At 39.2% G+C, this 13,059-nt stretch overlaps 1 protein-coding gene across 2 annotated transcripts in view; it reads left to right on the top strand.

Moving 5' to 3' along the window:
• GABRG1 (gamma-aminobutyric acid type A receptor subunit gamma1) overlaps positions 1–13,059 on the top strand; it is a 734,122-nt gene that overhangs the window by 572,567 nt on the left and 148,496 nt on the right. The window lies entirely within an intron of this gene.

Here is a 13,059-nt window from a genome sequence, read left to right as displayed (position 1 = left end):
ACTTCACATTTTCAACCAGAAGTTATTCAAGTGTCATAAATTGCAGCTGGAGACTGCTTATTTCCATGAATGCTTAACTAAAAACATTGTCCTTAAAGGGTTGCGGTAATGGAGATACCCTGTAGGGCTGATAGAAAACTCCACTTTTCATCAGGAGCTATTAACATTATTTGACAAACAAGGGTTTGATTTCCTACATGCTCTAAGCAACTTTCATAATGGGGAAATTAACCAACTTAAAGCTGAGCTGGAGCTCTTAGAGCATGACATTTGCAATGACAAGGAGTTTGTCAGGTACAAATATGATTACGCTAGAATTTATACTAGCATTGATGCAACTATGAACAAGTTATTGGCTAATAAGAAAAATAAACTGGATAGAGACCTTAAGGAATATGCTAGTAAGAAAGCATATCCCTCACCACCTAAAATCCTTAATTGTAATCAAATTCAAGATGTAAACAACTCCGAACCTGACATAACACTTGAGGAAAATGATCTGGGTGTATTCAATAATAATATTAATTCCCAGTCTCCTACATTACGCCGTAGTGAGAGAATTAGGAATAACAATGCCCAGGGACAGGCTCCCCACTACAATAGGGGGAACAATACAAATACCAATGATCAAAATATCAGTAATAATGACCAGGGTTTTCGGAGAGGCAATGGGACAGGACCCAACAACCCGAATGCCAGCAGGAATCAACGGCAGAAAAAGGGTCGCAAGAACCAGAGACGGAGATAATAGGAAATGAAGTAGAAGGGCCTGCTATCCTTTTAAGTACCCAAGGTGACTATAAAATCTACAATTACACAGTGCTCAATATCGAGCAGGGCATGACTGACTTTTTTGCAAATGGTTTGTCTTTTGTCCCAGACCGAAGGGGCGATGTTGTAAAGACCATAATTGATCTTAAATTGTATGTTCGCAAGCTAAATTTGTCAGTGCTTATGGGTATTAATTCTTCTTTAACAAATACACTTAGAGTATCCAGTATATTCAACCCACCCCTGCAGGTTACTCTAAACATGTTTGAAAAAATGTGTGAAATTGACTTAAGATCACTATTGGATGTGCAGGGTAAAAAACACAACAAGGTTAACATTAAAAAGGAAGAATGGGATTTTATAAAATTGTTGGGTGACTGCAACATTAGAGTTATGAATCCTGATAAAGGAGGTAGTTTGGTCCTTATGGACCAATTTGAATATGAGAAAAGAATGACTCAATATTTAAGCTCGGATACCTACATTCCAGTCAGTCGTAATGAAGTTAATACGGCTTATAAGAAAATTAGAGTAATGCTGGACGACATGTTTTTGGAAGGGTCTATTGACATCGACACCCTCCAATATTTGACCATGCCAGCTCCTAGAATCCCAATTATTTTCGGCACACCAAAAATACATAAAAATTTAGAGGACCCACCTTTCAGACCCATTGTGGACGGTAGGGGTTCCATTACTTACGCATGTGCTAAATACATAGATAGTATATTAAAATCATTGCTGGGCAAGGAACCACAAATATGTAGGGATTCGTGGAACTTTTTGGAAAATATTAATAAGTTACAATTTAATGACAAATACATCTTTGAGTAATAGATGTTAAAGATTTATACACAGTCATTCCCCAAACCTTGGGTATTTCTTGGACAAGGGAATTTATGCTACACCACAAACTTGATGATAATAAGGTGAACCTAGATGAAACACTACTTGACATAGTACTATCTAACAATTATATTATGTTCAACAACAAATTGTTTTTACAAAATACAGGGGTGGCCATGAGGTCTCCTTGTGGGTCTAGTTTTGCCAATCGTGTTATGGCCCATTGGGAACGCACATATTTGTTTAAGCATGAATCATTAAAACACAATGTCCTTTGGTATACACGTTATCAAGATGATATGTGCCTAGTATGGAAAGGGGAACCAGACCATATACATGGCTTTATACGTGACATTACGGCCATGACTGAATTCTTGTAATTCACGTATAGTATTGGACTGGATTCCATAACATATCTTGATGTAAAATTAATAAAAGACAGAAATAAATCTCAGTATAAAACTACAATATTTAGAAAACCTGCCCATTCCAATGCCCCATTACATTTTTCCAGCTGTCACCCTTACCACCAAAAGAAAGCGGTAGTTAAGGGCCAACTGGTAAGGGCAGCAAGGATGGTGTCAGATGGTGCAGATTTCCTGGAGGAATGCGATATTTTGAGAACTATGTTCCTTAAAAGAGGTTACCCCCATAAACTCCTGACGGATATCATATTGGAAGTCAGAGTTAAGAGGGAAACCGGACATTTAAGACCAATAGTTTCTAGATATAGTAATGTTAATAACAATGGGACAACATCACCCCAAGAAACTATGGGTAGTGAGGGTTGAATAAGGGACAATAGTAACCATATGCTGAGGTTTTTGTCAGCGTTTTGTATTGATTCTAAAGAAATCAAGGAAATCATTATTAAGAACTGGGTTATTATATTAGAGGACCAAATGATTAGTAAAACATTAGGCACTGCACCCATGTTCGCTTATAGAAGAGGTGCAAATTTAAAAAGCACAATAGAAAGAAAAAATAGTTCTAAATTGAAAAAGTATAGAATTTAATAATATGGGAATGAAAAAAATGTGGAGCATGCTCTTATTGTAAGTACGTTAGAACAGGGTTGACTGTTAAAATAAGGGACAAACTATATACCCTAAATGGGAGATATAATTGTGAAACAAAAGAGGTTGTATATGTTGCAAGTTGTGATTCATGCCCCTCTTTCTATATCGGTAAAACCGAAAGAAAATTCAAGCAAAGGATATATGAACATCAATATGGCATTCTTAAGGGCGATATGAATAATGTACTAGCAAAGCATGTTATGGCTCACCCTGAGCATAAATTCACTTTCTCTGTCTTGCAACAAATTCCATTAGACCCAAGAGGAGGGCCGTGGCAACTTATCCTTGAACAACAGGAAACTTTTTGGCAAATAAGGACCTCAGCCTACTCCCCCCCCAGGTTTAAATGAGTTCACGTCTATTAAGTGTATTTTGAAGCTTAGGGCATTATGTAGATAATTGGCAAATAATAGAATATGTTAGCAAGATGGGCAAGCAGTCACTAAAAGCTAGCAATGAATGGTTATTTAAATAGGAAAACCTAATATGATCATATAGTGTTATTTTTGAGTGTGTAGATATATACATGCAATGTTTTAAGTAGGAACTTGGTGATATTTAGATTAACAAATGTTTTATACTGATGGTTTATATATGCAAAGCATATTTTGTTAAATTTTAGAAGGTTAGCTTAATTGAAAGCTCTTTTAATTGTTTTATGAGTAGCAAATGATTGGTAATTAAATAATAAGTAATCACAGGCAAGCATATAAAAAGCTTGCTAGTTATGTCGTAAAAGTTGTCTGAAGAAGTGGGGACATTGATCTCCACGAAAGCGCTCACATTAAAAGTTTGAATTTTACTGCCTGAGTAATGAGTTCCTTCTGTTCTGCTAGTTTGCTACATTTTGGATTTTTATATGTGTATATATATATATATATATATATATTTTTTTTTTTTTTTTCCTATATATGTAATATATATATATATATATATATATATATATATATATATATATATATATATATATATATATACATATATATGTATTTATATATATGTATATATTTTATATGCATATCACTATTTATATTATGTATATATTTGTCCATATATATGCATCTCCATAAGTATATACATGTGTATATGTATAAATACGAGGCCTGACTGATTATGTGTAATCTTTTCCCTACTGTTGATTGAGCATATGTTGGGAAAAGAATCTGCAATCCCTACAGCTCAAGTGGTGTTGTGATACATTGCTCTGACTGTGGTGTACAGGGCCCCTGGGTTCAAAACTTGGCAGGGATGGTAAATTTGTTGCTCTTACTCCCGCTTATAACTGCTTACCCACGCTTACACCCACACTAATTCTTTAAAAGAAAAGAGAAAGGGGTGATAGGAATGTGGTGGAAAAGGGGGGCACGCATAGGGAAGAACAATATGGAAGATAGCTACGGTTGTGCAGGATGGGTGTACAGAAGGTCCATAGCTGTCTGTTTTTTATACATCAACTGCTGTGCATTTGTACAGACTTTGAAGGTGAATTTGGACACTCAAACCCCAGAGGGATGGGTGAGGACAAGAGAAATGTGTTGTTAAACCTGCTAAGTATAGTTGAGCATTGCTAACCATTGCTCGCAGTTCATTCTCATAATATACCACGCTATTGACTTGATTTAGTAAGTGTATATTATTTCTCTTACATGACATGGCTGTATGTGCTTTCATTACAGTAGCAAGGAGTGTAACTATACTGTATGGGACACATGTATACATTGGTGTTTTCACATGTTTTATGCACTCACACATCCAATTTTCACCAGCTACACTACCCTGGGTGACAAAAATAACTTATCACATATTTTAATATGAACATAGCACTTTTAATGCTGCTTTCCCCATGTAGATTTGGATTGCCTGTTGTATTACTCGAACCTGTACACCTGCATGCAAAGCTGTGACTCTGACCACTACACTATCTTTGGTTTGAGCTGTATACTTTTATTTATTGCCTATTGGATATTAATATTGTATTACTATATTAAATGGAGAGTATGCAGTTTTCGGCCATGTCTTTGAGGACTGCTGTCATGACATTATGGCATACATTTCAGTTTCAGACTTGTATCCTTCTGAACATTAATGCTAATGCATAACCTGTTTTCTATCACGTCTGTCTGTCCTGTGCAGATGGGATGACACCGGTGCTCAGGCTGTGGTTGACTACACTGCAGAATGGGTCTGAGAGCCCATACCTGTGTTCATGTTGAATGCAGCCAGGAATGGTATCAGGTCTATGGAGACCTCTATGTGTTGCCTTTGAGAGGGCATTACAGACCTGCTCCCTGATCATGAGGGGAGGGGGGCTGGTGCTGTACATGCACACGTGTGCCTATGGAGGACAGGGGGGTGATGTTTACACTTCAACTGTCTGCAGGCGGTTGCCTATATCCATGGCATCTGTGTAAGTGGTGTAATTGACCACCACTACAGAGCAGATATGTGTACTGCTGGAAGGCCTAGGGATTGGCCATGGTGGATGTCTCCAGTTTGCACTCAGACAGCCTTAGCGTACATCACCTGTGACCTTATTTGCTTGTGCAGAACAAGGTGACATGGCTTCCATTGAGTCACATGTTCCTTCTTGGCCCTTCATGCAATTATTTCCACCTGTGATGGTAGTTGTGTATTGCTGCTGTCCACCACAGGCATTCAGCCTACCTTGAGGGGGTTGATGTCCTGTCAGGTATTGCTGAGGCCATAAAGCTGTGTAGGTGCCCACATAGTACTGTGTGGGCCTGGCCACGTCTGCTAGTTCCAACATATAGGATGCCCTTCATGTGGGCCTTGCCCATTTTCCTTGCCTGTGCATGAGAGATTATGGAGGTGTGGGGGCTACAGCTTCACAGACAGTAGGTAGAAATACCTCATAGGCCAACAACATGGGGGACAAAGCTCCAGAATTGGGTACAGATTGTTTGTCATTAGTGCTGTTATACATATGGAGGGTTATTAGATTGACAGGGTTAGTCTGGACATGCATTTACTGGGTGACTTGACATCTGTCAGTGATATGCCTCTGACATATCTCTCAACTGGCATGTTGTCCACAGGCTGGCCAGATGTTTGCCTGTTATGCTTGGCCTGTTCCTCGAACAATGTCTGTTTTTGTGGTGTTGGTAGGATAATATGAGGACTGTAGTCAGTAACTGTTGACATCCATTGGTGTTCCAGACATCATATCCTTCAGGGATGTTATGTTACAATAACACGTGTAACACCAGCTGCTGTTTCAGTTTGTGACACCATTATGTGTGATATGTCCCTCTTTTCAGCCCCCTGTCCTACAAGTACATCATGTGTTGTCCATATGTCCTGCACTACAAGGTGCAGAGGTATGGTATATCATTAATTACCAACTGCATTCCAGTTTTCATGCCAATGATCTGGCAGACTCCTGGCCATGGTATGCAGTGGTGGCCAGGATTATGGTTCCGCACCCTGGTAAATCTGTGGACATCTGTACATATGACAGTTATGTCTGTCTGGCTATTGTAAACAGACTGCCAAGATTTTGTAGCAGTGTTGTGTGTAGATGTTTGTTGGGCTGGGTAGGGAGAGTAGAATATTTGAGTGCCATACATCCTTTACCTATCTGGCTCTGCATGCTGCTACAGCTACTGGTAGTCTATCATGTCTGTATGCTTGTAGGGGCTGACTGTGAAATGTGCTGTAACAGCTCAGGATTCCCAGTACACTGTGAAATGGGCCAGTATATGTTGGTGCAGTATGTGACTGGCAATCAGGATATGTTTGTTCAGACAGTCGTTCTACTCTAGAGTTCATTCTGGGTACTGGTATGTTGCTGTGACTGTGTTGCAGATGTTTTTGGGTGGACATTTTTGCACCACTCTCAGCTTTTCATTAAGTTTCATTCCTGTAGTGCATGCTATATTTGAATATACATGGGTAATTTCCTAGAGGTGATGTGGGGGAGTGTCATGTTGGTCTTACTGCACTTCATAAGGTGCTGGGTGACTTGTTTGGCAGCTGTCAGGGGATTTCCATTCTGTTACATCACCGTGGTCATACCTCTACACTGTCCAGAGAGCTAGACCCTGTCCAGATTCGTGGCTCATATGTTTGGTCTGTTCCCCAGAGACTACTTGTCCTTGGCTAATCGGAAGGATGCTCTGGGGAATGCAGTCAGTAAATGCTAACAACCATTGGTATTACTGACTTCATATCCCTCAAAAAAGATATGTTACAACAAATCCGGCAACACCAGCAACTGTCTACATTTATCACAGCAATTTGTCCAATATACCCCTATATTTGGGCCTCTGCCCCCCAATTATGTCAGGCTTTGTCCAGATGTCATGCACTAAGAGGTTCAGAGGTATGTAGTATCATTATTTATTGCATTCATTCCTGCTACCATCCCAGTGATGTCATAGACCCCCAGACATGTTACAAGGAAGTGGCCATAGATATGAGTCCTGTGCCTATACATTCTGTGGGAAACTGTACATTTGAGAGGTCTATGTCTGCCCATTGTTAAAAGACTGTCAGGATTATGTAGTAGTGTAGTGTGTACATGTTGCTTGGGCTGTGAAGGGAGGGGGTACATGTGAGTGCCATGGGCCCTTTCTATCTGACTGTGCATGCTGCTCCAGTTTCTGGTTCCCTCTCGCCTCTGTATGTTTGTACATGCAGACTGTGACATGTCCCATAACACCTCACAATTCCCACTACACTGTTACTTGTGGCAGTATATGTAAGGGCAATGTGTGAGTGACAAATGGGATTTTGTTGCTCACGCAGTCATTATAATGTAGTGTTCAGTTTGCTTACTGGTATGTCACTGAGATTGTGGTGCAATTTTTTTGGGGTATGCACTTTCACACCAGTGTCTGTTTTCCAGTAGTGTTACATCCCTGTGGTGCCTGTTATATTTGCTTCAAACACGATAAAACACCAACTGTAGAAGCAAGAAGATGCAGATTCTCCAATAAACACCGCTCGTACACAGGATGATGAGAATAATTTATTACACAACACAAGAGTGGATCACTGGTTTAGCGCTTTCAACTGGGAAATCCAGTCTTCCTCAGAACTGTTATATTTGCTAATGCATGTGTACAGCCCCAGAGCTGGACTTGGGTAGAGTTATATCAGTCTGATTGTAGTTTGGACATTGCTCGGTACCTCAGTGTAGTTTCCCTACTGTTGTGCTATGTTGACATATTTGTAAGATGTCCAGGTGTCTGGCCGATATCTTTGGTCTGATCCCCATAACTGTTGTGTATTCCTGACACATCAGTACGATGATGTGGGGATTGAGGTCACTAACTAATTGGAAGCAATTGAGTCCTGGAATTATGATATTTCAGTCAATATATGTTAGGACATACAGTGTTACTACATCAACTTTCTCAGCTTATCTACTGATGTATTTTGGATATGTCCCTATTTTCATGCCTTTGTTCCCCCACTTTGTCAGGCTTGGTCCAGATTCATTGCACTAAGTGGTTCTGAGCATACCTCTCCACTACCAGGATTTTCACAGAATGTCCAGATGTTTGGCCCATACTTTTGTTCAGTTCCACAATTTTTTTGTATTTGTCTGGTAAATCACTGATGATCCAAGGATTTATGTCAGTAAATAATGACATAACGTTACAGTTTCCATCCTCATATCCTTCAGTAATTGTCTGCTGAAATACACCCGTTGCTGTAGCAAATGTCTTCATTTCTAGCAGCAATATGTGAAATATGTCCCTATCTGTGACTCATTCCCCCCCTTTTACAGTCTTTGTACAGGTTTCTTGCACTAACAGGTTGAGAGGGATAGTTCTGAGATATAACTGCACTGCATGTTATATACATACATACATGTTTATATAAATATATATATATATATATATATATATATATATATATATATATATATATCCATAGATATATCTTTTTTCCTTTCTTTATTTTTATATATGTATATATATTATGACTCTACTTTTTCATATGTATGTTTCATCAGACATGTGTGTGTATATATATATATATATATATATATATATATATATATATATATATATATATATATGTGTGTGTGTGTGTGTCTATATATAAAACATGACTAGTTTCACAAAGCTTTCTCCCTAATGTTGTATGCCTCTATTGCATGATGACACTTGGGGCTGTTGTTTTTTTTTCTATTAATGTTAAAGGACTGGAATGCATGATGTGTTTGTCAAAGCATTATGGTTTTTCACAGCTCAGATGGTGTAGTATATTTTGCTGTGATTGTAAAGGACAGCATCCTGGGTTCGAGACTTAGCAGGGCTGACAATTTTGTTGCTGGGCAGAACAAGGTCTGGTAGATGACAGCACGTTTAAGCATATTATACTTATAATTTTTTATTATAAAATATTTACATGCACATTATAATTTTACATTTAACCTTCCATGAATCCCCCTATGTGCTTTCATTAAATTATATTCTTGTGTGACTATACTGTATGGGGAACTTGTGTTTTTATAGGGGTTTCACATCATTCTACACTGACATCTCACTTTTGGAACTGCTACACTTCTCTGGTTGACAGAAAAAAAAAGATTGGTATGTAATTTAAGTTTACTAAAATACTTTTAATACTACTTTCACACAGGAAAATAAATATTCTCATTTGGGACACAAACCGTGAATGTCTGCATATAAAGCTCTAACTACTACAGTACCTCAGTTTGAAAATTTCACCTTTCTATTTGCATATGGGATGTTTAAGCAATGCTAAGCAGACAGCCATAACATGCACGGTCACTTAACTACAATTAAACATTCCTTAGGCTACTGGAAAAAAGTTCTATATTGTTATGATATTATTAGGTTATATGGCTGTGTATTGTGGTGTTCTGACAACTACCTTGGACTGCAGTCGTGAAATGCTGGCATTGATTTGGCTTTCAGGCTTCTATCCTTCAGGGACTCCTGCTAATACATATCCTATTATCTATCAAGTGTGTGGGGCAATTTTTCAGGCGTGTCCCTAATGTAGTTTTATTCCCCTCATCATTTGTGCCTTTGTTAACATGAACTGCTGTGAGGTAATGTTGCCATACATTTGCTTTCAGACGTCTACCCTTACATGATTCATGCTGCTGCACGACCTGTTCTCTATCAACTTTCTATGTTTGTGGGGCTGTGCTTGTGCTTTTTCACTTTTGGGGAATTTATCCACCCTTTTGTGCATTTGCACCCATTTCCTGCTATAGCAAGTTGCAAAAGTGCCGTACGGCACTTTAGCAATGCAGGGGGTATGTCTCAGAAACTGTAACACATCCCCTGCATTGCTTTCTTATTGCCGTTTTGATTTCACTGTACACTGAAATTTTCATTTTCTCATTTTAGTGTCTGCAGACACTGACATACTAGCATAATATTAGAGCAAAGCTCTAATATTATGCCAGTTTGGCTTAGAAAGTGTCATATGGCGCTTTCTGAGTGCAGGGGGCATGTTTAGTGTATGTGCACTACTCAGACACGCCCCCTGCACTCATTCATGGTTCGTGTCTGTGTAGGTTAAACAGCAGCGCGCCTTCATGCATATGCAAGGCGCACTGCTGTTCTACACGGACATGAACCACTCTGTGCAGGAACAGCACTATTCCTGCACAGAATTTAATAAATCCCGGGGTACATGATAAATCACTGAGGATTATAGTCAGTCAATAATGCCATTTATTAGAGTTCCATTCATCATACTGCTTAGAAAATGCATGCTTATGCAAAATGCATTGTTTTATTACCTTTTCGAGTGAAATAGAGTAATATTAGAAAATTATCCGTGACTTTGGGCATTTGTACTCCCCCATTATTTTTGGTCTTTTCTAGAATTTTTGAGCAATGAAGTTGAAAGAAATGGCAGTAAACAAGAAAAGCAAAAATAAACACTAAAACCCATTTCCACCTCATATATAACTAAACTCCTCTCTAAGCTTAAGCCAGGCTCCAATGCCCCTGACAACATCCCCTCGCTCTTTCTAAAACTCGCAGCAGATGGCTTCGCCATCCCCATTAACAGATCCATACAGGAATCTTATGTTCTTAAACTATGGCGTGCAGCCTTCATCCTACCCCTCCACAAAAGAGGCAAAAATAATAGTATCTCCAACTTCCGGCCCATAGCCTTTCTCTCACCTATTTCAAAAATACTTGAGAAATGCATCTACCTCCATCTCATGCCATTCCTTACAAATAACCAACTCCTCACCCCAACTCAACACGGTTTTCGTCTGGGCCATAGCACAATAATTGCTCTCCTCTCTTTCCTAGACATAGTAAACCACACCCGTTACACTGGAGAACTTGTATCCACAGTCCCCTTGACCTCTTCAAGGCTTTTGATACAGTCTCCCTTTCCCATCTCCTAAACCACCTTGCTAATCTTAATCTCTCACATAACACCCTTGCCTGGTTCAGCAGCTACCTCTCTGACCGATCTCAGGCCGTAAAATGGAAATCTGGCACCTCAACCTTCCTCCCAACCCCAACCAGTGTCACCCAAGGATCTATACTTGGCCCAATGCTATTTAATGTCTTTATTAATGACTTCCACACAGCTATTCCTAACAACAAGATAGTTCATTATGCAGATGACTCAACTCTACTCTGCTTCTAACCTCCAAGTACTCCAAACAAAAACCCAAGCTGCTTTTTCCACCACTGAGAACTGGATGCTTTAAAATCATCTCTCTCTAAATGCCAACAAATCTAAAATTCTACCATTGTCTCCCCCTAAATCTCACCCTCTTGACAAAACCTCCTTCAACATTATCAGCCATGCCAACTCCACTATAGAAGTTGTTCCTTTTGCTAAACTTCTTGGGGTCACTATTGATGAACATCTCAAATTCTACACCTATATTCAGCTAAACATTAAGAAAACACATCAGAAACTTGGCATACTGTACAGGAACTCCCATTTTCTATCCCCTTCCACAAGACAGACCCACGCCACTACCTGCTTACTACCATCTCTAATGTATGGTGCCCCTCTACTAATCAACCTATCTTCCTCCATCTCCTCTAAACTGGAATCCTTTTACAACAAAATCTCAAAGTTTGCCACCAAGTCCCAAGTACTTTACCCACCACTGCATACCTCTTCACCTGCTGCAATAGCTAGAACTTCCCATCTACCTGGACTACCTCCAAATCACTACAGCCCACAAACTCATTTTTAAACCCACTAAGTGCCCTGCACTAACTAATATCTTACCACTATATACCCCTCACAGAACTCAAAGATCTGCTCACCAAAATCTCATTTCTGTATACAAACCAAACAGTCCCTCAGGTCAGCTTCTCATATCCTTTTCCTTAGCCAAAAATGGAACTCTCTTCCTCCCTCTCTAAGAATTTCTCAAAACTTTGATCACTTCAAAACCCAGCTCACTTCCTACCTCTCCAATAACAGGAACTGCACTTGCACTCTACCTACCTAATCCTGCCTAATACATTAATACATACATATACATAAACTACCTTCCACCTTACCCAATAGGAATTCAATCATATTTACTGTTTTCTTACAAATGTTTCTTTCATAGCATTCTCAGAAGATTTAAAACCTCAGTATAATGGTGACTCTGTATTATCGACCTCTAATTGTATTTACATGTAAATATGCACTGTATACCATACTATTTTACTGTGCTTATGTTTTATTACATAATTTTTACTAATTGTTTAATTATTACTATGTCTGCTATGTTTTGTGGAGCTTTTCTGCCCGGGCCTCCACTGAAAATGGGCACCTTGAGCCCAGTGGACCTCCCCGGTCATCAAACTGAAAATAAATAAATAAGAGAAATACAGTAATGTGAATTTCCAGTTGAAGATAAAATACTAATTGTGTAATATGGGTAGTAAGTAATTTAACTATAATATGATAAGATAGATTCATGAAACATGCCCATGTATGGACTGCACTGAACATTTAGTCATCAGTTGACTAGTTTGAAAACACCAAGTACTAGTTGATGTTTGGAATGATAGATATTCCTAATCCTGTCCATCCTCATCACACCCAGTGCAAATCTTAACATCTTCAACTCTGCCACGTCAAGCTCTGACGCCTGCCTTTTTGTCAATGCCACTGTCTCCAACCCATATAACATAGCTGGTCTCCCTACCCTCTTGTAGACTTTCCCTTTCACTCTTACTGATACTCGTCTGTCACAAATCACTCCTGACACTCTTCTCCACCCACTCCATCCTGCCTGTACTCTCTTCTTCACCTCTCTTCCACACTCACCATTACTCTGAACTGTTGATCCCAAGTATTTAAACGTATCCATCTTCGCCACCTCTACTCCCTGCATCCTCACCATTCCTCTATCCTCCCTCTCATTCAC

This window comes from Protopterus annectens, chromosome 2.part0, assembly GCF_019279795.1.
Source record: "Protopterus annectens isolate FY-2018-M chromosome 2.part0, PAN1.0, whole genome shotgun sequence".
Taxonomy (NCBI): domain Eukaryota; kingdom Metazoa; phylum Chordata; order Ceratodontiformes; family Protopteridae; genus Protopterus; species Protopterus annectens.
This window is presented reverse-complemented; position numbering and strand designations above follow the sequence as displayed.